This window comes from Xiphophorus hellerii, chromosome 9 (assembly GCF_003331165.1).
Source record: "Xiphophorus hellerii strain 12219 chromosome 9, Xiphophorus_hellerii-4.1, whole genome shotgun sequence".
Lineage (NCBI taxonomy): Eukaryota > Metazoa > Chordata > Actinopteri > Cyprinodontiformes > Poeciliidae > Xiphophorus > Xiphophorus hellerii.
In genome coordinates, this window is record NC_045680.1 from 22,650,816 (window position 1) to 22,672,633 (window position 21,818).

General features: G+C 41.9%; 1 protein-coding gene and 1 long non-coding RNA gene across 3 annotated transcripts in view; both read left to right on the plus strand.

The window, feature by feature from the left end:
- The window catches only part of scfd2 (sec1 family domain containing 2), a 129,580-nt gene that overhangs the window by 67,359 nt on the left and 40,403 nt on the right, over positions 1-21,818 (plus strand). The window lies entirely within an intron of this gene.
- LOC116725649 (uncharacterized) lies at positions 4,232-21,047 on the plus strand. The gene is made up of 3 exons (XR_004340437.1): positions 4,232-4,406; positions 11,797-11,801; positions 21,037-21,047. It is a non-coding gene; the product is annotated as an uncharacterized LOC116725649 (long non-coding RNA).

The following is a 21,818-nucleotide window of genomic DNA, read 5'->3' on the forward strand; positions in this document are numbered from 1 at the left end:
TTCATCCTGTCAGTGGTGTATGCATGGGGTAAGAAACGGGGGAGCGAGGGGAGGGGGATGCAGCAGACCTCCCCAAATGCAAATGTTTGGGTTGGCACAGCAACATGAGCCAGTCAGGGGACTTGAAAAGGGATCACACATAACTCTTGCCACCAACTGTCTGCCTACTTTTTAAACTTTTCTTCTCTTTGTTTCTTCTTTTTTTTTTCCAAGTGTCTGCATCTCTTTTCTCACCCCTTCTTATTTCTCCTTCCTCTCCTCTCTTGGTAGGCCCCAAAGTAGAAACCCGGCAGCCGGGGAAGTGGAGCATAATCTCGCCTAATGATTTTGCTTTATTAAGCATATTTCCCCTGTTGCACTTGCTTATGAAATTAGTTGCAATTATTTTTAATTGGTGGTCTTTCCTTTACTTCCTCCTCTGTTTGAACAAACAAGAACAGATACTCACTACGAGAGAGAACAGTGGACCCGGAGACGACCAAAGTTCCCAGTGGCATTGGCGCCCCCCCAGTCCCTTCATCACCAGTTTGCTTCATCAGACAGACTGATGACGGGGAGTTTTAATTAACATTGTCTCATCCTCTACTTACTGTAGAGCCAGGGAGGCCTGGTTAAACAGGCAGGCCACACGCAGTTGGTGGCTGGATTGGATTAATCGTATGGCTGATTGTTGTAAAGGACCAAACTCAAATCTGTCATCAGCTGCTGTTTGTCGGTTGTGATTTGTAACCAAAGTACTGTATGTTGGGAATCTGAGGAAGTTAAACTACATTGGATTAAATAAAAATTAAAAATAATCTCGTAAAATCAAGCTAACGGGTAAATCCTTGCCAGGAAGGTCGATGTTAACAATTTATTTTGGATCAATTTATATTTTCTTCGTATCAATTCAATTCAAAAATGTAATTGTTTCCATTTGTCTCAAATGGAAACGTCACATTTGGTGACGTGAATTAAACACCTACTCGCTACTGATTAAACAAACCTAAACAACCAAGAATGAACCAAACAACACTAAAGCAAACCTACATGATAATATATTAATTGCGCGTTCACACCAGCCCTCTTTAGTCCACTTTAATCGATATTTACTTTGTTTGCATAGAAAGTCCGGTGTGAACGCGCAATTGAACTCTGACACAGACCAAAAAGCAAACTCTGGTCCGCCTTAAAACCTCGGTCTTGGTTCGGGTGAAGTTAACTTTGTCGCAGTTCGAATGCACATGTGGATGGACGCGGACCGGAGACCACTCCAAAAGCAGGACTATAGCGCTGGGCATTCTGGGTAAACCAAAACAAACACGAGAGTCTAGTGCTAGCAGGAGAAATGGCTTATGGTCTTTTATCAAAGACAGAAGAGAAATCCTACAACCACTAAAATCTGATGCCACTCTGTTTTTGTTTGCATTTTGTGAAGAAGGTAGTTGCACTCACTCTCTTCTTCAGACAATTTTGTATTATTTCTCGTGTGGCGCCACCACACGAGAACGGGGGGGCAGGTTTTTCAAAGGGTTTGGATCGTTTGACACAGTGCAGTGTGAAAACGAACCGCAGCAGCTGGAAATGTTGCAATTTTGGTCCCCAGTCGAAACAAGTCTACTGGACTATCAGATGTGGAAATAACAAAAATCTCTCTCTTAATCTAGGCATCATTATAAGGTGTCAAAACACTAAGACTGTAAGGTGAAAAGGCCAGATCTGTTACGTCAGGAAAATAATGTGCATGGCCTAGATTGCAGTCTTGAAAGCAGGTTTAGAACATCTCCACTCCAGCATTTTCTTAAATGTTTTGTTTTTCTTGCATTAGTGGACTTCATTGACAGTTTTTAAACAGGAAATTGGCAGAGAGAGAGAAGGGGCGGAAGAAGAGCAGCAAACGAGGATGACCGCCTCAAAGACTATAGCTTCTGCATATGGGGAGCTGCACCATGCGGCGCTTCCTTCCACAGAAGTTGGAAATGCAGAGTTAATAGAGAGAACGGTGCTCATGTAACCTCTACTTCACACCTACTCATTAAATCAGCCCTGTGAAACTTTGGTTGCAAGTTCAGCAACCAACTCTCTGCTCTGGTCTTTTCACAATAATGCAGACTGATAAGAAAGTGTGAAGTACATGTCCAATCGGCAGTAGCCTTAATTTGTTGGGCCGTTTAGCACTCAGCAGCAAATACACACTGTACGAAGCTCATGAGCACTTCTTCCATCTCCGCTGGGATTTGGACCGAAAAGCGACACCGTCACAATCCCCCACTGCGCGCCATATACATTTTCTCGTTTTACCAAATCAGTGGCAGGATGCATACCAGAGGCACATGCGGCCAGGCTCCAGAGGGACCCTAACAGAGACGGCGGCCCCTGAACCTTCCACACGCGTCAGTGCACGCCGGGGTCAAGCGGTGACCCCTGGATTGGAGGGTCAGGAGAGGAGTCTGGCCAGTGTTCCTCTTCCCGCTCATCCTCCATGTCTATGACTCCTCTGGGAAAACATCCCTCTCCATCTGTGTTCATGAATTCTCGCGCATTCTTGTGTTTTTTAGAGCATATATTTCACAAATCATCCCGTCATCCACTCCTGTTCCGTATTAAAAGGAGCCTGAGGTAAAAGTAGAGAGACGACAGCAGAGACTCGTCTGGGCCAGGTCTGTTTTGTCGGGCTGTTTGAGAAATAAGAAAAAAAAGTCTTGCGAGGTCTGACCAGAGAAAGATCTCTGAACAGGAAAGAGCAGTTCACTGAGTTTCTCTGTGTGTGAGTCTGTTTTTCAGCAGATCCGCTTGTTTTGTTTTTTTTGTTTGTTTTACGGTATATCTGCTTTTTATCTGTTAGTGCGGAAGGACTTGTTTACGTTTGAGATTCCAGTTAGCTGTGAAAGATGACCTGTCCTAATGTACCCGCTTTCCTCCCCAAACTGTCCCCGTTCCTTCTCCCTCCGCCGACCCCCTCCCACACTCGCCCCATCTGACTTCCTCCATCAGTATTTTTCTCTAAATTCAGATAAACTTTTTTCTTTTCTTTTTTTTTTCCTTTGGCCTCATGTTCCCTTCAAACCTTTCTCCTACTAACTATAGTTAGTAGGAGAAAGGTTTTTCTTATAAGAAGTAGAACTTTAAATGATAATCGTGGTGTTTTCTTTAGATTTATAGTGAAAATCTGCAGTTGGCATCACTTTTGTTGTCTGCCTCCCAAAAGGACAACAAGAACAGAACGATGCTCCCCGTAATCACATCCTGTACCGCTTGTGGGACTTTATCGAAGTCCTGAAAGCGAAACGTGTTCGTCCAGTTCTCTCCTGGGTGGAGAACTCCTCCGTGGCCTCGGCACCAGATGGAAGCTCTCCTGGCGTTCTGAGCTGGCCCGGTCATTTCCTGTCAGAGGTCTGGTGTTAATCAAGGCCTGAGCCAGCAGAAACGCCCCCAACTCCCCTACCTCCACCACCTCCTCTTTTTTTATGGCTTGTCTCTTTTCCCCTTTTCCCTCAGTTTGAAGGCAAAGAAATACATTTTTCCTCTCTCCTCTCTGTCTTCCCTTTAGTTTATGCTCCTTTGTCTTATATGCTGCACCCCAGCTTTGTTTAGCAAATGACAGATCTCGCTGTAGGCGGTTGTAAATTGTGCTCCATGTTATCAGAGTCACTTCTTAGAACTGCAGGTCCAGCCTGATAGAGACAGATAGGAAGGACTGAGCAGAAAGGAGTCTTTCTTAACTTCCAGTCTGGAGAGTCTGGTTACGTCCTGGTGTCTGTTTGCGTCTTCAGGACTTTCATGGACCCAGTAACAGATAGGCTTATCTTCCTGCTCCACCTACTCCGCCGACCAGACACAGACCCTAAAGCAGATGGGGTCCTCCAGGTTCGCCTCCATCCCTCTTGCATTGGGTTCCTGCTCAATCTTTCTTAAACTGGTCTACGTGCCTCATCTCCAGTTCAGATGGTGATGGTGACACATCACTTAAACTTTTCTGTTACAGGCTCTGCACTTATGACACGTCTTATACTTTAAAGTCCACTCAAAGGAATTTATCAGGACAAAGGGAGGGGGGAAATCAGCTAAATTGTAAATAACTGTAGGATTGAAACTCTGGAATATTTCAGCAGCATGTTTTTTGGGGGGGTTTTTTCCCCCTTTGGAAAGTTATTTTTTAATCTGCATCAGATCCAAAGTTACCTCGTAAATAGTTTAACAGCTCAGTAAAACTAGCCCGGCCATTGCCTTCCTACGCAATTCCGCTTGATTCTCATCTCCTTTCACTGCTCCATCTGAGCTTTCTCCCATTGAGCTGAATACCTCTGGCAGAATTTCTAACGAACCAATCAGCGAACAGAAGGAGGAGCTGTGAACGATGATGTCAGTGTTCTGCACTGTTTCAGAATCATAGTGTGCCTGTGGTTTTAGCGATGGCAGCGGAGGAAGTGAGTGAAGCCATTCAATCCGTGTTCTACACGCTTCCAAATGTTGGATTAGTCTTAACAGCCACTTCGCTGTGATCAGCACTTCTCTGTTCGTAGTGGGGGATGGTTGTTCACAGTGCAGGTAATTTCCGGTAAGCTTCATAGCGTCGAACTGCCACATTACATAAGTCGCGGGCAAACTTGAGTGATTGGGTAAACTTACAAACTTCAACAGAGTCTACGCCTCCAGGAAGCAATCGTTTCTTAACTGAGAGTCCAGACCCTGTAGAAGAAGCAACAAGGGGCTAGTTTTTACCAGGCTGCAGTAAAACAGGCCAGAGAAATGTATTTTTCTAAACATCATTCAAGAGAGGGTACATAATGGAAGTGTTGCTGATGTTAAAATGGAAAGGTTTAACACCCCCCACCCATATTTAGCATATCCACAGATCTTATGGTTTGGAAGACTTATTCTCTATTTGTAATTTGTAATTACCTAGTTGCTGTAGAGATGTTTGATTTTTTTTAGGTTGTGTGGATTTAAGTCCCATTCCCCCCCAATACTCCCCTAACTAAAACCCAGCCGTGTTCATAAATCTCCTCATTCTTAAATGGAGTCCACTTTGTGTGAATCTGTATGAAGCTGCTCTGCGAAAGCCCCAGAGGTGTGTTACAGAACATTAGTTATGTTCTTAAAAAAACCAAAGGAACACAGCAAACAAACACTGCTTGTCTGCCTGAACACATAATCCCCACGTTGAAATATGGTGGTGGCACCATCATGCTATGGGGATGTTTCTGTTTGAGGCAGGATGGATGAGTTTGGGTAGAAAACAAGACTTTGGACTGAGGAGGTTCACCTTCTAGGAGCACAACCCTACAAATACAACGCAAGCTTTAATGAAATGGTTTAGGTTACGGCACATTCATGGGTTGGAATGGCCTAGTCAAAGTCAAGAAGTAAATCCGGTTCTTTGTAGTAAGACTTGAAAAGTACTGTTGAGCCATTCTCAAGGTTGCACTTTATAGCAAAAAAGAAAAGGGCAAAGATGTCAGTCTCGTGACATTAAAAGCCCCTCAAGACTTTCCGTGTTAATAGGGGCTCAGTGAAAATGCATGCCACACTTTTCAGACTTTGACTTCTGAAAAGTCAAACCATTTGTCATTTCCATTCCACTTAACTCGGCAATGCTTTGTGTTGGTCTACAACAGTAAATTACTACAAAATACAAAAGAAAGTTTGCTTGGCAAAGATGTAAACAGGACAAACTTTAGCATCCATACAATGACATTTGTGGTTATTTAGTGTATTGATAAACTAAATTAAGTCAGATTTCTTCCTTGTCTACCTGGAGCATATGTTCCCTCAATAAGTATCTCTGCCTTTTGCCAGGAAGTCGTTAGGCGATCAGGTAAATCCGTACCGACGTTTTCTTTAAATCTACACTGACGACTACTTCTCAGACTCTAATTGAAGCTGATTTTAACAAAACTTCATGATTGTTTTTTTTTTTAATAGCTGGTCGAGGATGTTACCCCTCAGTTTTTGTTTTTCAAATTAAAATTTTTTTGGCTTCAGATTCAGTGTTTTATGAAAGTAGAAACTTCTGAATGACGACAAACTGCATCCAATAGTTCTGAAATGGCATTGGAGATGAGAAGAAGGAAGTAGAAGCAATCAAAGTTGATTGATTGCTCTAAACTGAACCATAGGGGTTATTTAAATGTTAAAGATCGGATAAAAGTGTCCTAATGTTCCGCTTTTAGAAAAAAAAAAACCCAGTGACTTCAGTCTGATGAAGTACAGGCTCACTATCGTTTAAATCCAGCTGTCAATAGATCCTCTTTCCTCATCACATCTTCTGTCCTCTCCTCCATCTCACTCCATCTTATCTTCTCTCACATCAGTCTGAGTCTCCATCCCTCTTACACACTTTTTCTCTCATGCACACACACACACGCACTCCAAACTGTTCTTTGTTGCCGTCATCCCGGCGGCGTCTGCTCTGCGTCAGATAGCTCGGCGCTATCGCATCCGATTCCGCCGCCCTCGCTCCAGGTACACGTCTCGGGCGGAGGGATGAATGGGCCGGCTGTTCGGGACGCTCCTTCCTTCTCCGGCTCTTGCATGACGCGAAACATTGAAGCGAAGAGCAGAGTCACCAGCGCATCCAAAGGCGCGGGCGTACAGACGGTGATAATGAAGGGTCTGCAGGGAGGGCTGCTGCCATGTAAACTTAAGCCCCCTACTTAAAATAAACACACAAATACACCAACTTTATAACGGCCCCCTCCTTACCCACTTTGCTGTAAAGTCACCATTTATAATTGTACACTCCCCCAGCTCCTCCTATAGCATCTCTGACCCAGAACATACAAACTCCAGTCTGTGGATTTTTTTTTATTATTATTATTTCCTTCTCCATACTGCAGCTCCAGCCTGTCTGCAGAAAATCTGCCCAGTAGTGAGGGTGTTATTTCCAGGATGGGATGTATGGGTTTCATTTTCTCGTTTTCCTGTTTTTTTTTTTCACATCTCCCTCCCTCTATGAAGACTTTTTCCTCACATGTTGCTGCTGGAAGCGTTCGACGCCCTCTCGCTCCAGAGTCTCCCAGTTGTTCACAACAACCTCTCCCCTCTAATGAAACACTTATATATGGTGGAGTGTTGACAAAGTAACATTAGAGCTGTGATGTCTGAAACTCATGTTAGATGTGTGTCATACAGCATACACTGGCACAGCTGATTATCATATTTGTAAGCTTACTATTAGAATATACATTTATGCCTTTTTTTTTCTTCATACTTCCTTCCTAAAAGCCAGATGTTGTTTTCATATTTTTAGGGTTCCTTTTGAGATCTTCTCCAGGCTTGATTAACTCTTTCCAAATTCTTTAGCTAATCTTTCACACATCTTTGAATCATACTGGGAGAGAGAAAACTTTGACCACTTTGTTTTGCACAATTTCGCAATTGAATCACAAGATCACCCGGAGTTCTGTTCCGCTCATCCCTCTGCTTCTCTGTAGGATTCACCAAGATTCCCAGGGCCTTTGGCAGAGATGCAGGCCCACAGCATTCCTCCGTTCTTAGCAATGAGCTTTAGCTGTTATTCCACATGTTCTTAGTTTTAAACCTGTGGAGTATAAATCATTGCCTAAGGCTAGAATTCTGGTGTCATCAAACCAAAATGCATGATTCCAGGTAGAGAGTCGATCAAACTCCAAACCTTTATGTTTGTGTTGGTAGGAGAGGAAAGGCCTTTTGCGGACAGGCCCCCTAAACAACCACTTGGCATATAGATTTGCATCTTATGGTTGCTATGGAGACTTGAGGACTGTGAGCGTCAAAGATTTTATTTGCCCCCACCCCGACCATCCTGCTGACAGGATCATCTTGTCCTATCTCGTCCTACCTTTTGTTACAAGCTCCGTTTGTTTAAACATTTTAGTTTAGGCTCCGACTGTACATACAGTCACAATCAGCGAGTGTTTTGACTTATGAAAATCAGCGAAAAAAAATAAATTAAGAGAGGTCTGTAAGAAATTTTGCATTTCAGGATGTCTTAAGAGTTATAATTTAAACATCTTAAGTCAAATAAATAAAGTGCAAGTTACACAGATTTTTTGCACGTTTATGTTTTTAGGAACAGCAGTGAATTTATAGGAACATATACTGTATAGTTTTATAACTTGGTCTTTTCCCCCCACAGATTAATAGTACTTGTAGGTTGTTGGGTTTTTTTTTTTCTAAAAGTTTCACTGAGATTGTTTTTAAAAGGATGATCCTGGTGAGGTGTCTTGTCCTTCGGCTGATGCATGTGCTGAATTCCAAGTTAACCAATATTTCTTACCAAGGTCAAAATGAAAACATTGCAAAACCTTGAGGCAGTTAAAATAATATTTATCTAGAGCGCAAGATCTCTGGTTGCTTCCATGATAAAGGAATGAGGCATAATCCAGATTTTATCTGGATCTATTTTTGCTAAAGTGCAACAAGATTAAATCGATTTTATTTAACATTTTGACAGCAGGGTAAACTTATTCCTGCCTTCTTGTGTGGATGCATTGACACAAACACACACACACACACACACACACACACACATGCGAACATCTGCTTCTCAGGTGGGAGCAGAAATCCCTTAGTGAGGCCTCCTAGCATCTGCACCAATTAGGAGTGTGAACACACACACACACACACCCCGGTGCACCCCCACACTCTCACCTGATCTCAGTAATTCTGAAACAAACTTCCTTTGCCGTCTGCATGTCTTTAGTCGTGAGAGTGATGAGTTCTCAGATGGGATCTGCGAAGGCAGATTAGATTATTGTTTTAGAGGGCTGGATTAGGAGGTTTTTATAACTCGTTGTGTTATAATAGTCTGCGGTCAGTGGTCACACTCTACATCTCATGAGTACATTTGGTGTTTTTAGTCTGTTGCCTGAAAACTCGGGCAATTAAGTATATATATTTACGCAATTTGGAAGATTGAGACGTTCCATTAAACGTCCCGAGGTCAGAAATAATGAGTGGTCTGAGTTCGCCAGTGGTCAGCGCAGCAGTAGACTTATCCACCCTATAATCCACTTTGATGTGGACCTAAACCCCAGCAGGACGTGATGTTTGTGTAGGATGCCTGCCTGGACGGATAAGTATATGTGTGATCCCGCTTCTGTGTCTTTCCGAGAGTTCCACATGAGGCGGTTCCGAATCAGGAAGCGGAGACGTGATTAGAGGGATCTGACATCTGCGAAAGAAACTTCCTGAGATAGGAGGCTTCCTCTGTGTCTGAGGGTCTCGCCTCCTTATCGCTCACTGTCTGCCTCCTACACCGTTCTATCTCACCGATGCCTCGGCAGATCAGCTCTGCACATCTAATTTGAATTAAAATTCTCACCTAACATTTGTCGTATCAAGTCTCGGCTCTGCTTCCTGTGCGGCTACTTATATATGCAGCATTTGGGGGAAATTGTAGTCTGCAGTTTTACAGAGAAGTAATAGATTCAACAGTTTTGAATGACAAACGTAACTTTTGATGAACTGTTTGGTGCTGTGAGACCTCTGGTGGAGCTAAAAAAAAACAGTGCCTAATAAGCACTTTGCTGCAAAAAAGGTGTTTGTGAAAAAAAAGATTTGTGAAACGCACCAGTTTTGATACGGCTGGAAAACCACATTATCCTAGCACAAAAGTATTTTTCAAAATTGGCATGTTTCCATTCAGCAAATTTATTTCCGTGATTCCATTTTGGTCATTTTTATGGTGAATGGAAATGCAGCTACTATTTATTTAATTGTGCATATTTAACCTGGAAATTTTTGTTAATCAGATTAATAAGTTTGTTGCCAAAATAATCCTGGGGAAGATGGGGCCCGTTATACATTAGGACATTAATAATACCTCTATTCTGAAAGAGGAAAGCTACCAATGGCTGCCTTTAGGGGGCCTTTCCTGATCGCCAAGACGCACACCGCCACTGACCTTAAAAGGGCAAGAAGACTTGGCTGCAATCTACCTAGAGCTGAATGCATGAGTCAGAGGTCTGTGGTTTCCGTTCTGTGTAGCGATGACCTGAGTCATCTGTGCAGCGATGACTCAGGTCTGGAACTTTTTAGGCATGTGGATCAGCGGTGTGTTAAGAGTAGATGGAACTAGGCATGCAATGCAAAGGAAGCCCACGCACGGAGAGTGAAGGGACTCAGTGATGCTCTGCGTCTTCTTCCTCTGGCAATGAAAGCTGGTAAGTGTTCTTCAGAGAGACATTGTTGGGAAGCAACTCTCTCTGTGTGGCAGTTGTTTTTTTTTGGGAACAGCACCTTGTGGCGTGAACCTGAAGGTAGATGTTCAAGCAGTTTTTGTCCAGGATGTGTGGGGCCTGCAGAGATGCACTCAGTTGTGTAGAGAGAGAGAGAGAAGTGAACTGAGGCGAGAACACGCCCCTGGGGGACGCCGCCGCTGATGGCTCTTGCTGAGGTGCATCTTCTCCCACTGAAGAACCATCAAATTGTGGGTTCGATTACATCTTCCTCTAAACATATTGACATGCTTCTTGGCAAGACATGAAACCCTAAATTGGGTAGACTAAGGTTCCTCAGCAACATTGACCAATGCTTATGTTTTGCTGTGAAATTCAGTCAGATCATGGCATAGCAGCCAGTTGGTGGTTCAATCATTTTTAAACTGCAGTGTGACGAAAGGTGTGATTTTATGTAAATTACTTGAAGATAATATTGTTCTGACTAAGCCAAGACATTTTATTGATACAGGAACCAGAACAATCAATGCCTTCAACAATGAAAACAAAAGTACAATACTATTGCAGCTTATCCAGATCAGTGGTTCTCACTTGTTTAGATTCCCCTGGCATAAAATACACAAAGGGACCTGCAACTGTGACTGTAGCTTATTCTATCACACAAATTATGAGAAAACCAAATAAGAAAAGAGCAGACCGACACGGCAACACAAACAGTCCCAACAAACATCTCAGGACACTGCCGTGTCATGACCAAGCATAGAGTCCCAACCCCACCTTTAGAAAACACTGATCTATAGAACTTGCTTAATGTTTTCCACTAAAACTCACATCAGCTCAAAATTACGCCGTAGCATTTCATTGACATGTTTTTTTCCATGGGAACATTTGTGCTTCTAAATGCAAGAAAGTTTTATTTGAGAACTTCTAGGCATAACTGGTTAAAAACCACAATTTTCTTGGATTTGATTATTACAAAAACACTTTGGCTTCAATTATTAGTATACCACAATCAGGTGTCGTCAGACTCTTTACCAAAAAGGAAGCCTTTTAATCAGAAATTTTAAGGAAGGTAGGAAATTGACTCACTAGAGTTTATTGGAAAAGGAGTTCTTTATCAGATTCTGTGACCTGAAAAGACTGGTGAGAAAGACTTAAAGGTCAATACGGAATATAATATTAACTTTTAATTAAACTTTCAAAGAAATGTCAGTGTGCCTGAGAGTCATAAAAACTGAATAAATAATTCGCTATCTTACAGATTTATCTTCAAGACTGGGGAAATGGAAAGAGTAATCTCTTGTTATCATACTGCCGCCTTTTATCATCTTGCATATCTCCATCAGTTTCCCCTACTCGACCTTTGTAGCATGTCTTGCTGCAAAATTATGCAAATGCTGGTTCTAAGTGTTGATAGCAGAGAGAATGTTGCTTACTGGGAATACATGTCTTTGGTCTAACCCTCTTCAGTTAATTAAATGCAGTTTCAAGAGTTAAGCACAGAATAAACTGGTATGTAGAGGCATATGCTTCTCTAAGTAATACTGTTTGAAGATGTAATACAGGAGCAATAACAAGACTGAAGAGAAAAACACATGCTGCTACTCTAATGCCCTTAAATGATCATCAAAAAGTCTGGCCAATTTCATTAAAGCAAAGGTTTTGACAGTTTATCTGCTCTGGAACGTGACGGTATGTTAATAAAATGTCAAACAGGAATGACATCAGCAATGACCTCAGTGAAGCAATTTCTACCCATCAATTGGACAAGTCTACCATTCTTCATCGAGAAAGGCTACCAACAAACGGAAAAGAGATTGTTAGCAATCTTCACATTTTTACCAAAGGTCAGACCATGCAATGCTCTGAGAAAAACAACTGGAACTTTAAATCAGACTCTTTCCTTACTTGGCATTGGTGATAATACATTCATGAGAGTACTGTAAGAAAAAAGGCTGGACAAGTATGGCTACTCTGGAAGGACTCACTGGAAATGATTGCATGGCTTAGTTAAAAACAAGGCTAAATGTTGCTGACTCCCATCAAGCATGATGGCGGAGGGTTAGTGATTTGTGGTTGCTCTGTACAGGACCAGGACACCTTGCAAACGTTGAGTCGACCATAAACCACTCCACTCTGCTGGAGACACGTGTGACAGGCGGTCTTACCAATGGGCTGACACATCACACAACACAATGATTCAAAACCCAATGGTAATTCTACAAAAAAAGAGTTGAGAGAACAGATTTGAGTTGCTGCAATGATTCAATCAAGTCCTAAGGACATGCATTGTCTTCTCTTAAGAGACCTCTGAGTGAGCCAGTACTGGCAAATCTTAAGGAAAGTGGTCCAAACTCCTCCCAGCAATCTGAGGGATAGATAGAGTCATGCAGAAAACACTACTTTAAATTATTTGTGCTGAAGGTGGCTCAAGCATTTCTTTTTTCAGTGATCCAATGCTGCCAAATGCCAGGAGAACCTATGGAGTTACTGTACCGTATGCAAGACTTGTCCACCTTTCACTGTTAAGTCTTTCTCCTGCTCTGTCAGATTGAACAGTACCTTGTGCTGTCCAGCATCAGAATCTTGTTCATTTGTGGAGAACAAACTATGTTGCAGCTTTTTGGTACGGTCTTAAAGATGAACAATTTCATTATTGTTTTCTGCTACTTCACTTTCTCTTGCCGTCCTTTATGGGGACAAGATGAGTCACTCCACAGCAGGACGGTCTGCATCCAAATGAGCAGATGAGCATGAGTCACAGTAAAATGACGAGTCTTCATGAAACAGAGTTCAAAGGGGGGATGTATCCTTACGAACGTGAAGCAGTGTACGAGCAGCACATAGCTGTCCGTCCTGGCCTTGATGAAAGACCGTCAGGGAGAAAGTATGAAACAGTCCGGTTTAATCAATCAGCCTCTATGTGGGTGCGTGCGTGCCTGTGTGTGTTTGTCCTATGTGCATTGCGCCTCCACATGTGGCTTTAATCTCTGCTTTTTTTCGTGTCCCACCCATCTTTTACCCTTCACAGAGACTTGTGACCACCGAAGACGTCTCACTGGTTGAAAACAAGTCGATTTTCTCCGACCTCTACTCCGTTTATCGGCTTTTCTGTTTCTCTTTACACCATTGTGGCCCCAAATATCTCATAGCGTAAAAATCTGCGTTCATATTCTGCATCCTGGTTGATATTTGTCTCAGGCTGTGTGTGTGTGTGTGTCTTTGTGGAGTGTTGACTGATCATCCAGTAAACAGAGCCCAGAGCTCAGATTTCACTGAAGTTTATTGCTTTGGGTTCAAATCTGCCATGTTCAGGTTGTTTATTTGCCCTGCAGGTATCACATTCAACCCGCAGCTCTCTCTCTCTTTCTCTCTCTCTCTCTCACACGGTCATATGTATATTCCCTCAGCCTGACCATGCAGTAATAGCTGTGCAGAGTCAATAAACAGTCATGCATGAACTTGTTCACAAAAATACACAATTCTTTATCCAGCACTTATAGAAACTGATCTCTCTCTCTCTGCTTTTCTCACAGACACTTTTCTCTCCTTCGTTTCCTTTCATTGCTCACATCTTCTGACAGTTGCATTATAACAAAATGTGAAGCTGCTTGATTTTGGTGATTTCTTCAGCTGGCATTGTGACTCGTCACCTTTTACTCTATTCTCTGATTGCGGTGGTCTAAGAGAATTGGCGGAGAACTTTAGTCCTCAAACAGCATCATTAGGACCGATGCACACAGCAGAAACAGCTCAGGGACAAACTTGTGGAGAACGTCACAACTAGTTTGGGTTATAAGACAACATATTGAACTTGAACTAGACAAAGAGTGTCTTCTGAAAAGGAGAACAATGTGGCACAACTGTGAGCTTTCAAGACATCCCCGTCCATACACATTGATTGATGGGGAAGGGACAGGATTAAGAAGAAACACAGTCAAGATGCCCGTTGTAACTCCGGAGGATCCATAGCTTTGTAGCTTTGGTTGGACAGTCTGTCAACAGGGTAACATTAAGGTCAAGACAGGATCATAACCTATTCCTCAACCAATCAGACAGAAAAACAGGTAGGACGATGTAAGCAAGGTAGCAATTGGAACACGTTAAAGTTCATGGGGCCTCGCAGACCGCTAGCGATTCCATCCCACTGCGTCTCTGACCGTTCGACCAAATTACACCCCAGGTCTATCTTGGCCGGAACTACATAACAATTTGACAGGAATGTCATGAGAGAGATGGGAAGCAAATGTGCTTTGAAGGAAAAAGTGGATTAAAATCTTTTACTCGTAAACAAAGCAGTGTACTTGGCCTAAATTAATCTTCTCCACCGTGTTCTCACTGACCAGTGTCTGCTGTGTTCCTTGCTGTTTGTTCACTAACTTTTTGGAAGAAACCTCAGAAGGCTTCACGCAACACCTGGATTTATGGTGAGATAATATCACACACTTGGACTCCATTTGCTAAGTAGGTGACTTCTCTGATTTTTATTGAGGGGTTTCAGATTGAAGGGGGCTGAGTACAGGGGTACACCTTTTCAGATTTCACATTTGCTAACATCTTTTGACAATTGTACATCTTTTTGCCTCCATTTCGCAAATTTACAATAGAGGTGGGCGGATCAATCCAAAATACTGGTAATATTGATACCAAGTTGGTTACCGTATTGGATCGATACTTGTGCTGTAAGATCGATACATTAGGATTTCCTCTTGGGATTTCTTTTTATTTTTGTATTGTAGATTCTCAACTCAAAAAAACGTTTTGATTTGCTCTCAAATAACTTTTTGCACCTTTATGAAAAAAAGCACACAATTTATAACATGTCTTTGTTTATCATGTTACTCTGACATATTTTATAGACACGTAACAACTTTGTCCAAATTCTGCCCTAAGATCTAAAACAACTAACGGTCAGAGATTTGATGATATATCAAACTTGAATAATAAAAAGTATCGGTATCGATCATTTCAATAATGACCCAGTATTTCCTTTGTATCGAATTGATGCCAAAATATGTAGTATTGCACACCTCTGATTTGCATTAGTTTGTGATTATTATGTCACATGAACTCCGCCGCCTCCAAAAAGTCAGTGCACGCAATAAAGGTTTGATGTTTTAGTGAAACGTGAGAAAAGTTCCCCATGTGTTTGACCATATTTACAAATCACTGTAGTTCGCTCCAGGAGCGTGCAGGGACCCCGCGGGACAGAGGCTACGCAACAACTCCGACCAACATGTCAGCCGCCTGTCAAACACACCAACTTACATAAACATACGCAGCGACCAGGGCTGACCCCCTTCCACACACACACACACACACCCACTACCCGCCTCTCCATCCCATTATCAGTGGATCTGAACAGCGTCACTGTTATCTGTCTCTGTCTCCTCTTGGGAGCAGCGGAGCACATAGCGCAGTTATTATTCAACAAACACACACTCTCACTCCAACTCTGCCATTCCTGCGCACACACACAGACTTACACAAATGCAGATGCTGCAGAGTACGGATCAAGGGTTAATCAGGTCTTTTCATCGACTGCACCACCCTCTCCTATCTGCCCTCCTGCTGTCTAATGGCTGTGTTTATATATGTGTGTGAAGCTGCGTGTGCAAGTGTCCGAACACAGTGTTGTCTCACCAGCTGCGTTTTTTTGGCCCTCTTTTGCTCCCATAAAGTCAATAAGGAGTTCTGTCGTTCTCCTCCACTGTTTTCTTCTCCAACCCGGGAACGTCTCTCTTCCTTGAAACTACAAAACGTGTGTTTACATGCGGTGGTTAACGGGGAAGCACCGCGTCTCTTTGGTGGTTATAAAATCAGCTTTTAATTTGATGTATGCTCCAGCCATGTCAGAGATGTGGGTCTTCCTTATAAATTAATAAGCACTCGAGATTTTAATTGAACGTTTCATATTTTTGAATGAGCACAGATCTTCACCAAGAGAGGAAGTGCTTTCTCATTCAGAAGGTGTCCTTTCATAGAGAGCTCTCCCTGCGCCCCGAAAGCAAAATTTATGAAACGAGTGTTCAAAAACCCGAAGCAGTGTTCGAGGTTCACACACCGTCTTTTGTTTGGAGCATTTTTTCCTTTGTTGCCTGAGGCACAAACCTTAGAGAGCTCTGTGTTGTAATGAAAGAAAAGACTAATGTTGGCAGCTCATTTTATTTTAAATGTTGTTTTCTGTGCTGTTGTCATATTGAAGAAATAACAGCGTTCATGACTGCTTTTTATGCTGTTTTGCGATAAAAGATGCACATTTTAATGTATTATAGGGGCAGTATTATGTATAACCAACTTTTTTGGGCTTTAGAATATGTTATAATGTTATTCCCTCATCAAAATCATACCTGATTTTTTAATGCATGTTTGAGAAATCCTTGAATCTCCCATGACAACCATGCAGCTTTATGCAAAACGCCTCGGTGGGTCCTAACCCGAGTATAAGAACGAAACTCCTCTTCAGTGCTGCAGTTTCCAAGTTTCTGAGCTTCCGCCTCACAGAGCAGCCCTCGCCTGCAACTCCTCCACTCAGCTCCTTCAGACTAGCCAGCAGCAATTAGCAAACAGCTGGTGGAACTGCTCATCAGCTAAGCTCATTATAGGAACTACTTCCCAGTGCAAAGCTGGTAAAAATATTCTTAAAGGGCTAATAGGGGAGCGATGTTGTGATGGCTTCCTGAAGGCAAAATGTTAGAAGGAGCAAGACTTTCTTAAAGAGACAGAGGCCCATTTTCCAAGCCATTAAATTACAAGGTCGAATATCTTTAAGTCATGTTTGATATATTACAGCTGAAGGTGACGCCATATGTACTTGATTGTGCTGTAAAATGAATCTATGTGGATGGAAAACATTTAATACTAGCCCTTTAAGAAATCCATTACTTGATCTATCCATTTATGCATTCACTTATCAATCAAGCTATCTATCTATTCATCCATCAATTTCTCCATTCATCCTTTTGTCTGTCCTATCCATCCAGTCTGGCTAAGTCTTGCATTTTGAGTTTGAAACTCAGAATACTCAGAAATAATCACATCAAATCATCATTTATATGCAAAAATATTCAACAAAAAAATATTTTGTTGAATATATTTTTTATGGATGTTCTGAAAAGAGTTATGAATTCAAAACTAGGTGCGTTTACACATTTCCTGTGGGAGTTAACTCAGTTTGTCAGTAGAGTGTGTGACAGCATCACATACATATAAACCTGTGTTTAGCTGTGCTGTGGCGTCTTGCTGCAATTTGCCGCATTTCTTCAGGACACGAGGCAGTCCCTTGGAGGAGCGGCTGACATTTAGTCTTTCTCTCAGGCAGCCCTGCGCCACAGTTCGCTGATGATAACCCCAACAGTGAGGCTGGCCCGGAGCCACGCCGCCCCTTCAGCTCTTCATTAGCATTGGTGGTGTGGGATTGAGCTGGGCCACCGCCAGGCTGCACTCAGGGCAGTCTGGGCTGCCATGCACATTATCATATTATCGTGCTTCCTAGTGTGTGGGATTGAACATTTGCCATCAGGCCTCTAAGTACTTTTACCAGCTGATCTTACAGACTTGCAGAGCTTTTGAAGTCGCTGGCTCTCTGATGTACAAGTTAATCTTTGAGACTGCAGACTTTCTGAATTTTTGAGTATTAGGTTGTTTTGTTATTATTATTATTAATCATACCATGTATACAGTGCCCTCCACAAGTGTTGGCCTTCATGGTATAGACAGTAATAAAAACCTTTAAAAGATGTTGCTATGTAGACTCTTTGACCCCAACATGTCACTTTTTGTCACAGTTCTCTACCATTTATACACGATTTTTTAAAATTATTATTCATGATTTAAGCATTCAAGCACTCCGATCAGTTTAGAATGTTAAATATAAAAGATTAAAAAATATGCATTAATTTGTTCAACATTTTCATAAAGGTCAGTATGTGTGAACTTTTGTGTCTGTTTCAAATTAAAGCCTGAATTTTTCAATCAAAGGCGGCTCTGGGGCAACCAAAGTTTTAAGTTGGTGCGACAATAAGTTTGTTGGCCACTGTATGTGAGATGCTGCAGAGGAAAAAAATGGTTGTTTTGCACTGTTGCGTAAAAAACGATGTCTTTTTACCAAAACATCGTTTTGGTAAAAAGAAAAAAAAATAGAAAAGAAAAAACATTTCTGTGTTTAAAAGCGTCTCGTTGACCCTGCTTTTATTCCAGGCCAATGAAAATAATAGTGTAGACCGGGTCACATAACCGAAAGAAACGAAACTTAGTTCAATACTTGATTTCCTATTGGGCTTAACTTTTGAATTGACTTGGCCCAGACTCTTTCTGTGTGGCGCCCTGTAGTACAAATTTTTATACTCGTTGGCTCACATTTTTACTAGTGCATAACGTGCTACATTCATCTGTTGTGACACTATTGTAAATAAAAATATGATGCAGGTCCTATTTTAGATCCCTCCCCCTTCAAACTGTTTTATGAGGTACCAAAAAATGCACAAACCCTCCATCTATCCTTCAGCAAAGCCTTCTCATGTCTTCAGCAGCCATTGTAATGTAATGACTCACTCTAACTTGGAACAGATTATCTAACTGGCTGCAATAAACTGCTTTTTTCTTCTTTTTTTTTTAAATAAAAATATTTTTTAGCTCTTGCAGCTTGTTCTGTGTGGCGACATTTCTCCGAAGGAATCTATTGTTGTTTTGAACAACAAAAATGTGAGGACGAACTAGCATTTCCCTCCTGTTTGCAATTATTATCCAAAGCCAGCAAAGCTGCTTGTATAATTTTCTATATTCCGACCAGAAACCAGAGCTGAAAGCCATGTAACCGAGCCTCTGAAGTATTCAATCAAAGGCGGTCCGGTGGAACTGGAGAATCTTCCAAAAACACATTGACGGCATTTCCCTTGTCCTCAAACGTTATTCAGCAATACAGAGAAAACTTTGTGTTTCCTGTCATTGTTAAAGCCAGCATCCCTGATCTTTCTGCATTAAGCGCAACATTGAGTTATAGCTCACAGAAGTCAGTGGAAAAAGGATGAGTTTGTAACAGTGAATTACGTGGTCCTCCGTGTCCAGGTGTCATTGCGATGAATTCTTATTCACCAGAGAGCAGGAATCTGTTTGTGCTGGAAAAAGGTTAAAGATGAATGTAATCCACTGAAACCTAAGAACTGTAAATTGAAACAGTGTCTCTTCCAAAGAAACGAATCCAAATCTCTTGGATGGAAATCCAGCATTCCTTCCTCACATCTGTACATTTCGCCTGAAGTGAAGTTTTTGGATCCGAATACTTCCTCTTCAGAGCGGGGCCGTCCTCGTGTCCTGCGAGAAGTTTTATGTTAACCAGAACGGGGGAAGAAATTCTGTTAGCATCAACAAAAAAAAAAAAACTCTGTTAATCGACTTTCTGGGGCACAACAACGCAATTTTAACTCCTCAGTTGCTAACCCAGTTTAAGCATTTTAAAGGTACAACCCAGGTGTTCTTTAACCTGAGGTTACGAGCTGATGGCTGGAAATTGCCCTTTGGGATTTACGGATGGCAAACAGATTTTATGGTTCCATCCAAATTCAGGTCCTAAAGTAACTTTTGTCTGATCAACCCACCTCATATTGTCCCAAAATTCTTGGGGATTCTCAGGATTCTTACTCTGGTACAGTAGATGTCAAAGTTACATTTTTATTCCTTCTGGTCAGTAATAAATGTCACTGTGAAACCTGTAGGACATTTTTGCTCAATCTCGTTCTTGTTTCGTGTTGTTGTGTCCGGCCTGTGGGGTTTTTAGGTCTTATTCAGATTTCTTTTGACAACTCTAGGTTTATTTTGCACCAGCCTTCCAGCGACCAGAAGCTTACACAATGGCGTAGTCCTAATTGTTAGTCTTTTCCTCGACTGTTTGATGAAGCCTTTAATGTGAGACGTGGACGTAATGAAATTTGTGCAGCTGGTCTGTCGTTTTGGGCGTCGTTTGTCCTCCTCTTAACCACTCTTTCACCTTTTTATTTCAAAGGGCTGGGCGCAGCTTTTTACGCCTGTGTCTCTCTCAAATGTCAGCCTGTGTCCAATATGATAGTCTATTAGGACAGAATATGCCATTTCATAGCTGCTCCACCCTCTATTTTAGCCATCATAACCATTTTACAGGCCACAATTTGTGCACTCGGCTCCGCGCTCAGATGTGGTTTAAGAGACGTTATACCGGAACAGTCTGACATGTCCCACCCAAGCACCGGGGCAGTGTAAAGTGCCCCTCTTCATTTATTTTGCACAAAAAGTCAGGTATAATATGGGAGAATGTGTGTGCTGTTCATACTGCTTTATTTAATGTACCTTCAAGGCATTGAGGAGGTTTTTTTTGGAACACAATAAAACAACAGAATGCATATGCAACATGTTGAAGTTTGAAGGAAAATGATTAATTCATTTCAGGCTTTTCAACAAGTAGAAATTTGCAGCCTGAATTTGTGTCCAGGCGTTTTTATGTAGAACGACCTTTTGCTGCAGATACAGCCGCAAGGCTGTTTGAATATGTAGTTTTGCGAATCTAGAGGATGAAAGTTGTTTTTTTTTTTTCTTTCATTGGAATTCACATTGAACAGCGAAACGTTTGGAACAACAGTTTTTAGATCTTGACACGGTTTTCAAAATCATTTGTAAGATTGGTTGTGTGTTTAGAGTTGCTGTTCTGTTTGGATCCTAAAGACTTTTGTCCAAGTCTTTGGCATGTAATAGTTTTTTGGGTTTTTTTCCAGGACTAACTCGTGTTTTTGCTCCATCAATTTCGTCTAACATCTGATGCTGTCACCACCATGTTTTACCAGTTCTGTGGTATTTTATCTCAGAAATTGCTTTGTCGTCACCACTTTTTCATAAATGCCAGGTCTTTGGAGTGCATGACTAACAGTTGTCCAGGTTCGTTAAGGAATAAAATATCCTTTCTCTCCCACCTGCATGTTTTGCACTACTTTGCAATGGTCCATCCCTTAAACACCAATAAAATGCTTTGACATTTGTAGCCATGTGCACTAAAATGAATGAAACAAATTGTTCTCTGGTTGACGTAGAGCAAGGCAAATTTAATCTCTCAAAATTGAAAACAGTCACCTGGGATTTATCCTAAGAATGAATCAGACATATTGGCCTCTGTTGTTCCTTGTCCCAGCCTCATGTTCCAGAGTATATTTTTAAAATACATATCTGTACTTTTCTCTCCAGAGCACCACAAAAACAGAAATTAGAGTTTAATTTCAGTTTGTTTGGGGGGGGTTTTTTGTGGTTCTTCCAACGTGAAATTAGTCCGGCCCGTCGGTCAAGAAAAGCAGTAATACCTAAATTAGACAGAAAAACACTGCGAGAGCTGAGAAGGAGGGAAAGTGAATGTTTTTGTAGCCGAGTTCGAGTTGGTGCCTCACATCTGGGCCACAACCTCTTTGTATTATCTGAAATGGAGAAGTTGGACACAGTCATGGACCAAAAAAAAAAAAGGGAAAAGAGACGCTAATCTCCCTCAGGCGAACGAGAGAAAACAGTTGAGTCGTGGCAGCGGCCTCTTTAGAATTGGAGGCTGAAACGTGTTTGCGGGGGTGTGTGTGTGTGTGGGTGGGTGTGCGTGTGTGTGTGGGGTGTATTTGCGTTGGACTGTGTGGTGGGTTCAGAGCTCGGTGGAAGGTGCAGCAGTGCTCCCTA